Genomic DNA, 10952 nt, shown 5'->3' with positions numbered 1-10952 from the left:
TGGCACATTTATTCTTCTATTTTTTAATTTTATTCTTGAGAATCTGCTTGGGAAGGAGTAGTTTTAAAAATTCATTATTATTTGATTGCAAGTTGGAAGTCAGCCAGCTAAATTTTTGAATTTGAAAGAAAATGCAGCATCAGCTTTTCTGGAACTATAATGGAATGAAACCCTCCAAGCACTCATTAAAAGGGCATCTGACGTCCAGCAAAATTAGATGAGGTGTAAATCACTGAAATACCAAATGTGGATTTGAAATGGAATATTTAATTCTGGAGAACCGAAACCTAAGGCAAGGGGGGGAAATTTAACTACACCAGCACAATATTTTGATGATGGAAGGAGTAATACCATTCCAAAGGTTTCACATTTAATTTAAAAATAATGTTTATGGAGGGAATTTCCATGGTGTCCCAGTTGCTGTCTAGCATGTAGACGAGTGCTCGAGGAGTACAACAGAGGCACAGTAGTAACTTTCCTCCACTGAAGATCTTCTAAGTAATTTGCAAATGTTATTGCAAAAATCTGGTTGTAGAGGCCTGACAGCAATAGGTATTTCTTCCCTTCTCTTCCTTCTGGTTGTTTCACATCAGGGAGGTTTGCTATTCCTTGTTTACTCCAGGACACGTTCGGTTCCAATGTAGAAACAGAAGAGATAAAGGGCTATGAAGCAACTTGCTTCCAATTTTCCTCTTATTCAAAATGCAACTGAAAAACACCATTCTTTTTCAGTAACATAACATTGTTAGCAGTAGTAAATATTCCTACCCCTGCTGTTTCTTCTGACCGTTGTTGGGATTGAGGCTTTATTATTCTGATGTCATGCAAGTTTCAAAGAAAGAATGCCTGCCCTGAAGTGTTTGTACCCGTAGAGTGCAATCAGGCATAATGAAAAGGATGTGGGTGCATCACATGAACAAATAAATACAGAGAATTGGTCCCACTTTGTCATACATGAATGTTTTTTCATCATTATTATATGTAAGGAATTCAATACTGATCCCTTTCTATTCATGATTTGGGATATCACATAGTTTATCATATGTTTTTCCACTATTTTATGTCATCAAGTAGTGACTGTGTATGGTGTTGCCTTTACGAAAGAAGGCAAGGATTCATTTCACATGCAGCACAAGTGTAACTGCCCTAACATGAAAACCAATTTAAACAGAAAAACATTTGTTTTCTTGCTTATATTGCATATAGGAATGGAATACTTCTGTACAGCAATGTACTTCATTGTGATGGGATAGATGAACAGATTTGGATTCCTCAAAGAGAGAGATTTATTTGTCTCTTCAAGCCAGACAAGGTGGGACTCAGGAAATGCATTTTAAGAAGAATCACTTTGAAGGCAAGAAAGAGTCATGTGAGAAAACAAGCATTTGAGAAGATCTTACGCAGAGTTTAAAATTGATTGAGTTACAAATAAAGACATTGTTCAGAAAAGGAATGAGCTTTGAAAGACTCAGGGTACGCAGCACTGTGCTGAGAATAAGGAAGAGATATGGTCCTATTTCACTATTCTCTGGAGTGGGGAAGTGGAGCAGTGGGAGTGTGTTGGGATCAAAGGATGGCTGGTAATTTATTTTGTGTCCTTTTCTACAGTTACTTTGATATCCAGCATAAGCTGAAATGAATAACGTTCATTTCTTGAGGAAAATATGGTGCATTTGAAAACCAGTGTTCAGATGAGCAGTAATCCAGTCTGGCTTCCTTTGTGTTATCCAAAGCAGCAGCGTCTTCAGCTTGAGATAAGGGTAGGGAGACTGCTTAATTTCAAAGGTTTTCACTTTTATCTTAGACTGGGAAATCTGAATACTTTAATGGGTTTAGGTTTTTAATTTAATTCCAGGTTGCTCATCATTTCACCTTTCAGCTGGGCTATAGAGATAATTCAATCATATTTCCCTTGACAAACCATCTGAATTTCCCTTATATTTCTCTGCGGATGTGAAAATCAGCCACCACAATAGAGTGCATGACAGACTCTTTTGCCTTCCTTCCTTCTTTCTTCCTTCATTTTGGAACTGTTCAAGTCTTGCTCCGTAACGCAGATGTCCTCTGACACAGGCGCATGAAAGGCAGACTTTGTACTTCTGCATAGACACAGTGCCAAAAGTTTCAGAAGTAAGGCAAGAGAGCTGTCATCAGGAAACAAAAAGAGCCAATATGAACAGACAGCATATTTTGGGCAGTCTGGGGATCGTGTGGGCTCAACTTCTGCCCAGAGTTCACATGCTTTCACTCCTCCATGACAGTTTTTTACAGAGAGTTCACTTTTTGTTTCCTGAGACCTACCCCCTTGCTATCCAGCAGTACATAATCAGCTCCTTTGACTCAAAAGCAGAGAAGGATTCTCTGGTCTGATTCTTGAACCCAAAAGGCGGATCAAGAAAGACACAAACAAGAGGTAATATTTCCTTAAATTCATGCTTCTCTGTTAGACTTTACAAATTAATTTTGTGTTTAAAAGGTCTTTTCTTGAAGGTACCCCAAACAAACTCAGCATTTCATATATCTGTGTGAATGCATACTAAAATGAATCACATTTCCACAGTCAGATAAGGTCCATCCTTTTACCTTTTTTTCACTGCTCATTTGTCTTTGAAAGTGGCTAAATATGATAAATGAATTCAATTTCATCCCCTCTGTCTTATGCTAAAACTGAAGGTCACAACATTGAGAACTGCTCTGGAGTGAACCAGCACTGAACTGCACTGTGCTTTAATGACTTTTAAGGTCTCCAGGTATGAACAGCTATCATCATCCCGTGGAGACATTTCTGCCTTCTTTCCTATTTAGAGCTAACTCTTGTATTAGATGTTCCAGCTGAGTCAAAGAGGCATCAAAGGCACTTAAAGCCCTTTTCCTTCAAGACCCAGACTGTAAAAACCTGAGAAGTTTATCCTCTTTAATTGCAGACCACACAAGCATGCTGAAAGCTCAGGCTGACGCTCCCCTGTGCATGACAAGCTGTCGTTCTGGAATAATTTTCTGACATTCTGCAGAGAGATGTGGACATTCATTTCTTGCCCTCACAGAAAGCATCCACATTGCATGCTATTTATAAAACTGTCATTCATTTTGTAACAGGCAGGTGTTCACACACAACCCTGGGCATGAAACTGCCTTTTTATTCAAGGCATTTTGGGCACTTTATTGAAGATATTCCCTCCCGGATGGGGAAGTAAAATCAAGATCTCAGTTCTTTTCTATAGGCAGCTTCTAGAATGGATGTCTGAGTAGGTAAGAGTGTGTAAGTAAAAAAAACAACAGGCCCTAAAACAACTACAGAACTTAAAATGTGGGCTAATGTGCATATGTGTGCTCATGTATGTTTACATCAAGACAAATCACCAAATCACAACTTATTAGGGCCATGGTAAACTAATACAGACTGATGGGCGATGTAGGTAACAGTGTCCTTTTGTAAGGCATTAACACAGGCCCTATTGTTTACATGATATCTCTATACTGTGCTGATTTGAAAGAACTATGAATGCAAACAAAAGAACACAATGATTTAAAAGAGGAGTTTTTCTGTTTTGCTTTAAAGTAATTTAGATAATGCAGAATGAGAGAGCAATAGGTGGATAGATGAATCATGTCAAAGAATATTTATTTTAAAGTCTGTCTATACTTTTATTTAAAAAAACAAAGACAGTATTTTGCTCATTAATTATTGTCAAGAGTGTTTTATAAGCTCTGTTTTCCTTTGAGGGGATGGGCTCTAAATCTTTCTTGTGAAAGTGAGGAGTATTTTAATTTCTTTTAGTCTAGGATAACTTCCAACTGCTCTTAGATTACCAAGAAGATGCTCTCTTTTTCTAAGGTCAACATGGAAGATAAAGAGAAGACAGGTCAAATTTGGAAAATAATGGAAGAAAAGTAAAAAAGTTAAAAGTTAAGCTGACAAAAACAAGAAAGGATGTGAACACAAAAGGTCAGAATGAAAACCGAAGTTAAAACTTAATAACTTGTCTTGCATCACAGTGGCTCTTCAGTCAATAAATTCTCTAGACAAAGTTTATTACAAGTTATTCTTTTCAGTGCAATTAGACATTTGAAATATTTGAACAGATGAGAAGTGTTTCAGTCTGATTCTTGAGTGTGAATCATACTGAAGTGTTTCAATATGATTCTTCTCACTTTGTTTTCTGGTAAATGACAAAACATTCTTCCCATAGCCTGGAAAAAAAGAGGGATTGAGAGAACATACAGAAGCATAAAATACATTGAAATTAATAATGCAGCCATGTAAAAAAAATAAAAAGTTGTGAAACAAGAGTACTCTGCTTGCACAGTGTTTCAGTGACATTTTTTTGAACCTTTCTACTCTTAACCATTCCTGTAGCCCAAAGGTATTTGTCATTGTGGCATAACTAAATGATTTGTTTTTATTGGTATAATCAATCCACAGTGTTACCTTCGACTACATGGTTCTCCATCTTGATTCTGACATACGGCTAATAACTTTTATGATGAAATCACAAAAATGCTCCATGAGATGTAATTGAAAATTGTGCTTTGTAGTTTTGTTTTGATCTTCTTTTAATATTTGGTGCATGTGCAACCTTGATGGAAGTAAACTGTGATACATGGAATTAATTTTAACGTATGCTTCATCTTGTAATGATGGTGAACAGTTGCAGTTACCACAGCTGCAATGGGCACCTGTGGCACTGAAGCTCCACTGCCATTCTTTGATTTGATCTTTTGAAATCACACTATTGGGAGACTTAGAGAAGTAAAGCATTAACACAAGTGAATTCAAAGAGTAAGAAAAGTCAAATCTAAGGAACGAGGCATTGTGATGTGGCATAATCCTTGTGGAAACAGCAGTCTGCTGATACGTACCACCATAGAAGTTATTACTATTTGCAGCACAGATCTGTCCCATTTGAACTGAATGCAAATATTATCATGCCACTTCTGACTCATTCTGTGCTTCAGCATTTTTTAATTTTATTCTGCTTTGCTTGTTCTATTTCATTATACTTATCATCACGTATGTGCCTTTTTTCCCCCCACTTTTTATGATTTTCTTTTAGATTTTCAGATTGTTAAAGTGTTCTTGATGCAATCACGTTAATTTTTGATGTACTTCAAATCTTTCCTCCATGTTAGCATAATTTGCTGTTATGCCTTTATCTTGTGTATTTCTTTTTCCTTATCTCTTCTCAGATACTTGCATTTCCCTGAGCCATTTGAAGTCCATTACCCTTATTTTGTTATTTGCAATTTAAAGGAAGAGTGGAAGACTTATCATTTTTATGATCTCTTTCACTTGAATTAACTTCCACTTTAAGATTCTCAACCATTTCCTCCAAAAGAATTTGAGTTAAATCTAAAATAGCTACTTTCTGTGTAATTTCCTCCACTTCATGAAAGAAAAAACAGTCCCTAACACATTCAGATATTGGATAGACAATCCATGTCCTGCAGCTCCCACATGGTTGGTTATACTACCATCTACCCACTAGGTCCTGCCATTTAGTTATTTCTAGTTTCTGTCCCTTGGATGTCTCCAATAGTTGCTGTATTCAAAATCTTTGGTTTAAACCTATCTTTGAGAGCATTCATTTCTTTTTAACTCACATAGTTTAACTTGTTATTCAGCGAATCTTTCTGACACTTTTTTTTTCAAGCCACAACATGACTTTTCCTATGCTTGTTCTTCTAGATCATGCTATGCTCTTCTCTGACAGTGTTCAAGTATTGTTGTTTCACCACTCTGCTGTACCACCGCTGGACCATGCTAGTGTATCAGCACCATAACAGCCAGCTACTTAGATCTCAGACTGCAGCGTGTGTGGTTCTGCTTTTCAAATGCTTGGTGTGTTACTTCACGTTCTCTCTTTCCTCTTGGTCTATCATTGTTTCAAGCTGCAGGTATGGAATGTATTACTTCGTATCTTCTGGAAAATTAATGTCTTCAGCTAATTAAATAACTGCTGCTGTGCTTGTCAAAATGTTATATTTATACACGAGAATTATTCCTTCAAATTACTGAAAATAATTTCCTTGAATTAATGCAATATGCCAATTAGATTCCTGGCATATATTGCATGTTTCAACTTTAATACATAGGAAAAAAATTAATCTGCTCAATTCTTTTTTTGACATCTGCATGGAAGACAAGGCAAGGATCAATGCATGCACAGCCTCCCGTTTCTCCCAGTTTTCTGCGAAGGTCAAAAAATGAGCACTGTTTTATTCCAGTTCTCTATTACGCCTACTGCAATCATTGGCTCATTATTCCTTGTTGCAACTTACCCGACGTGCTTGTGTTTCCATTCTCTGCAAGCATCACTTTCCAAATTTAATAGCTCAACTGCTCAAGTATTAGCTGAGCATGCAGAGAAGTGTAGATATTTTTACATTTCATTACATAAAAGAGAACCAAGAGGAAAATTCATCAGGCTCCAAATGCAGGAAAGAAAAATGCAATTTTTTAGCAAAAGCAAAACAAAAAGTTAAAAAAATAGAAAAATTAAGCATTGCAGAAGTTACCACAGTCCCCATTTTTGTTTAACCCCATTTTGTTTTTAAGAAAATTAATAATACAACATGAGATCGTATTGAAATGGAATCACTAAGATGAGGCACTCTCACTCCAAAGGGACTGAAATGTGATATAAATAAAAGATGAAAAGTTTTAAAACCAAGATCCATACTGTACTGTTGATTTAGCAGCTACCCAAAATTTTCCCAGTTTTTTTTTTCAAACGGATGAAATTTGCCAGCCTGGAAGTATGGGCTGAGAAGTGCTTTAGCAGCCTTGGAGGTAATTAGTGTAGTACATACAAAACCCTTGGGCAAAATATAATGTGATGAGGAAAAACTAGAAGGCCATTAATAATAGTAAACACGGTCTTCCTAAGCCCTGCAGATAAAAAATAGTGGATGAGAGAAAATTGGAGCAAACAGTTCGTTTTTATTTTCAAACTCTTTAAGTAAGGCTTTTTCTGACATCATTCAGTGAACAAACCTGATCTGGAAAAACACAGAGAACTGTGCTAAAATCTGAAAGAGGAGTGTAAATCCCAGCGAGGGCATTTGAATTTCATTACCATCAAATATATTTTTCAGCATTTTGCTGAAACTGGTGAATAAAAGGAACAAATACATAAATAAAGGCAGCAGTATCATCAATCCTAAAGATCACTTCCTGATTTAGGAAAGAATGAGAGAAAATAACTAAAAGAAATGTTTTCTCAGCTAGAAAAATTCTAATAGCTACGTCCCTTTGGGATCGTTAAGAGTCTTGGATAAATTCAGCACATCTACTAATGGTGTGAAAGAAAGGTTGAATTGTGAGATGCAGCTTTGCTGACAAGGAGAAACGCTTGAGAGTAGTCAAGATTAAACAGGATTGTGGGAAAATCCAGAAGGAATAGCAGTGAAAATGAAGTGCAGCTGAACAGATATAGAAAAATACTCAGCAGAAGGCTGAGTATTTTTCAGTTGCAATGGGAAATGTGTTTTCCTGATAATTTGTAATATATTACAGGATGTATCAAAGTTTCAGTGTGGCATGAAATTACATCTCTTTCAGTGGAAAGTGTAAGCCAGACATCTAAAACCTTTTTCTAAAAAAAAAATTCAAAGGACTGTAGTAAGAGTCAAGATCAATGTCAACGGAGGAGAATTATATTAAACTGTAATGAAATGCCAATTTCTTAACCTTTTAATCTTCCTACTCTCTAAACCTTTACATTATCACTTTTCAGAACTGGTCTTCTAGCACTGGGTAAGTACACATGGCATTGTGACAGTGGATAGAGACCGGAAGACAATAATAATGTTGCCTCGGGTGATCCAGCAAAAAAAGAATTTGTCCATGAACTGTAACTTAGAAAACAGTTTCACTGAGCTGATTGATGGGTGGATGTTCACATAAGAGATACTTGAGGAAATATTCAGGTTAAAAGTATCCTCATGCCTTCTTTGCTGGAAAAAAAGAAGATATTCAAACTTCATTTCTGTAAGACTTAATCCTAAAAACATGAAAACCTGAGATGCTTATCAGTCACAAAGAGCATAGCTTGGATTTAACACTAAAATATAACCCAGTTGCCATCTGCTCTTTGTACCTGTTTCTACTTGACACGTAGCTTAAGATTTTGTATGTTCTTGAAGTCTTGTCCGTATCTCCTGGTTTTCCTTAAGAACTTACAGACTCTCCAGGAGAATATCAAACAGTACTGTTCTTGTGAACAGGTGAAATGAGCATTCGACTTTCCCATACATACTTGTCACAGGACACTGATGGTTTCGTGTGTAATTGCTCCCTTCTGATTCAACCGCTGAACTAATCAATGTATGTACCATCACTTTCTTAAAGTCTGAAACCTCAAAACTGATTCCGTGCTTATATTATTAAATTTACAAAACTGATGCCTCCCAAGAGCTGACTTTGGTTAAGACAAATTAGAACAGAAAATTGTAACATGCATTGTTCTTTTAACCAGAGGATCTGCTGAGTATGGATAAATTTGTTTTACCTTCCGGAAGAGACTGATGGTTGTCATAAGGACAGAAAGGCTTATATGGAATGGCAAAGGTGCCCCAGTATCACTCAAGGAAAAATGGGATTTAGGAAAAAAGGCTTTATGCTGTCCTCCACCCAAGGCATATTTGGGGAAAAAAAAGGGAAAGTCTATATCTATGCTATATTTTTAAGGTTAGTTAAGAAGCTTGTACACTGCACGCAATAAAGCCTGTATGCCTGTATGTGTTGCACTACAGCTTGTGCACCACTGTGCAGATATTACCCTCTGCTATGGCAATCTACATGCTAGTGTAACCAGCTCAGATCTAAACATCACTGCCTGGAAGCAGCGCAAAGCTTGGCCGCTTTAATTTAATGAGTCTGACAATGTCTGTCCAAGGAGAAGGGCATGGAAATCATTTGTTTCTCTTAATATCCTCACACAGAGGTCAGTCACAAAGGTAATCTCTTCTCCCTGTTCCATACAGCTGGTTGTACTGTCCTCAAATTTTCCCTGTATGCACTCCACCCTGCCTGGAACAGCGGCTGTATGGATCTCTAAATATGTGTAAAGATGTTTTTTCTGAACACAAATCCATCACTATTTTTGAATGCTAGTCCTTAGATTTTGATGGCAATAGCTAACAATATGATAAATATATTCTAGCCAGATATTTTTTCAATATACCCTTGACATCACTTCACTATAGTCTATTCTCAGTATCTGTTTTAAATCAGCAACTTAAAACTTTTGAAGAGTTATTCAAACGCTTCTAAGCTGTAAATTCGACCAAAGACTTTTTAGTACATTGGCCCTTCAAAAATGTAAATGTTTTCTACGTCAAGAACTGGAGGGATGAAGGGTGTAAAATGTCACACTTCCAAGAAAAGCAGAACTTACAGATCTGCATGTAACAATGAGCAGATTGACAGATCTGACTCCTCTCAGCCAGAACTGCTAACTTCATCTGACAAAAAAGAAATTTCTCATCAAATCAGGACAGAAGAGTACCAATATTGGCATTTGCACATCATTCATTTCCCGGGGTTATGAAACATCTAATGCATTACTGTGACATACAACAGCCAAAAGGTTTGCACTTCTTCATTTTCATAGCTACCCAGGAGATAGCTATCCAATATTTTCTCCTCACTATTCTAAATCTAGAAACATTTATAGTAGTGTTTAGGCTTCTAGAGAGGACTGTTTATGCAGTGTAAGAGTACTGTCGTACTCTTCTCTGCACCTCTGATATCTATCCTGTCCTTTTCTGATGGCCTATTTGTGTTTTTAATCCAGTCATGTAATGGCCCTGCCCAGTATAGGTTTGTCTTTCTTGTGTTTATGTATTCATGACTAAAGAAGAAATTTAGCACTTGGAGGACAAATACGCACTGATTGTTGTGATTTTAAACTTTTTTGTGTGTGTGTCTTGTAATGAATTGTTGGAAGCTTAGCTTTGCTTTGGGTGTTAATTTAAAAAACTTGGCTGACTTCTGTAAATCTGAAGCAAAATCTTCATTCAGGCTGAGAAAAGATGGTGTATATCTTAGAAATGTCTTGATTGGTATAAAGGAATTGAGAAAGTGGAGGAAGAATGTATCTTCCAGCCATGTTAAGCTAAAAAAAATTGCTGAAAGTGTATATGAGATTAAAAAGTAGTCTTGAAATGACTTTGTATTTTAGGCTGTAATCTTGTATTAACTGCACTTCTGGTCTGATAATGGTATTTACAGAGGACAGTTGTTCAGCAGCCTTAATCACATGTAGTACTGCACAATTAGCAGACTGTTCAGCAAATGCTTCAGCCTCAGCTTTTTTTTTTGTAAAATATAAAGCAGCAACACAATTTCCATTTCCTCTCATTGCGTGAACTCACCAATTCGTTACAAAACACACACAAAGAGATCCCTAATAGCTGAGAAATCAGTCTGATCCAGAACAATGCAGTGATCTATATAAGCTCTGTTAGGAAGACAATGTACAGACTCCTGGATTGAGAGCGGCTGTGGTGCTCCTGACAGCCTTTGCAAGGCAACTGGATGAATCACTATTCACCTCTGCTTTCCACAAGCACAAATTTTCAGGTATTCCCTTAATTAAGACTGCAAAGTGCATACGACAAAGTTCTCTGAGTGATTGTATTGCACTTAGCTTTCGTTAGACTCTCACACTGTGTAAAAATGCAAATAGATACTGATAGGTACTGTTGTGCTCCCTTCTGTAGAACTGATAGAGTAATGACATCGATTTTGCACCAAAGCCATGCAAGCAGTTCCTCCACACGGGCAAGAGGCCTGTGGAATCTGGGAACAGTCAATCTGGAGAACGGTCCAATTAGGGGCACTTCAGACCTATCTGGTTTTAAATACTAACAGGAGAGAAAATTAATTACCTTTCCCTTATATTCTTGGAATGAAGATATCCTGTTATAAATTTTCTAATTAAGTGTTA

Source organism: Tympanuchus pallidicinctus, unplaced genomic scaffold (assembly GCF_026119805.1).
Source record: "Tympanuchus pallidicinctus isolate F22 unplaced genomic scaffold, pur_lepc_1.0 scaffold16, whole genome shotgun sequence".
Lineage (NCBI taxonomy): Eukaryota > Metazoa > Chordata > Aves > Galliformes > Phasianidae > Tympanuchus > Tympanuchus pallidicinctus.
Note: the sequence above shows the minus strand (reverse complement) of the source record.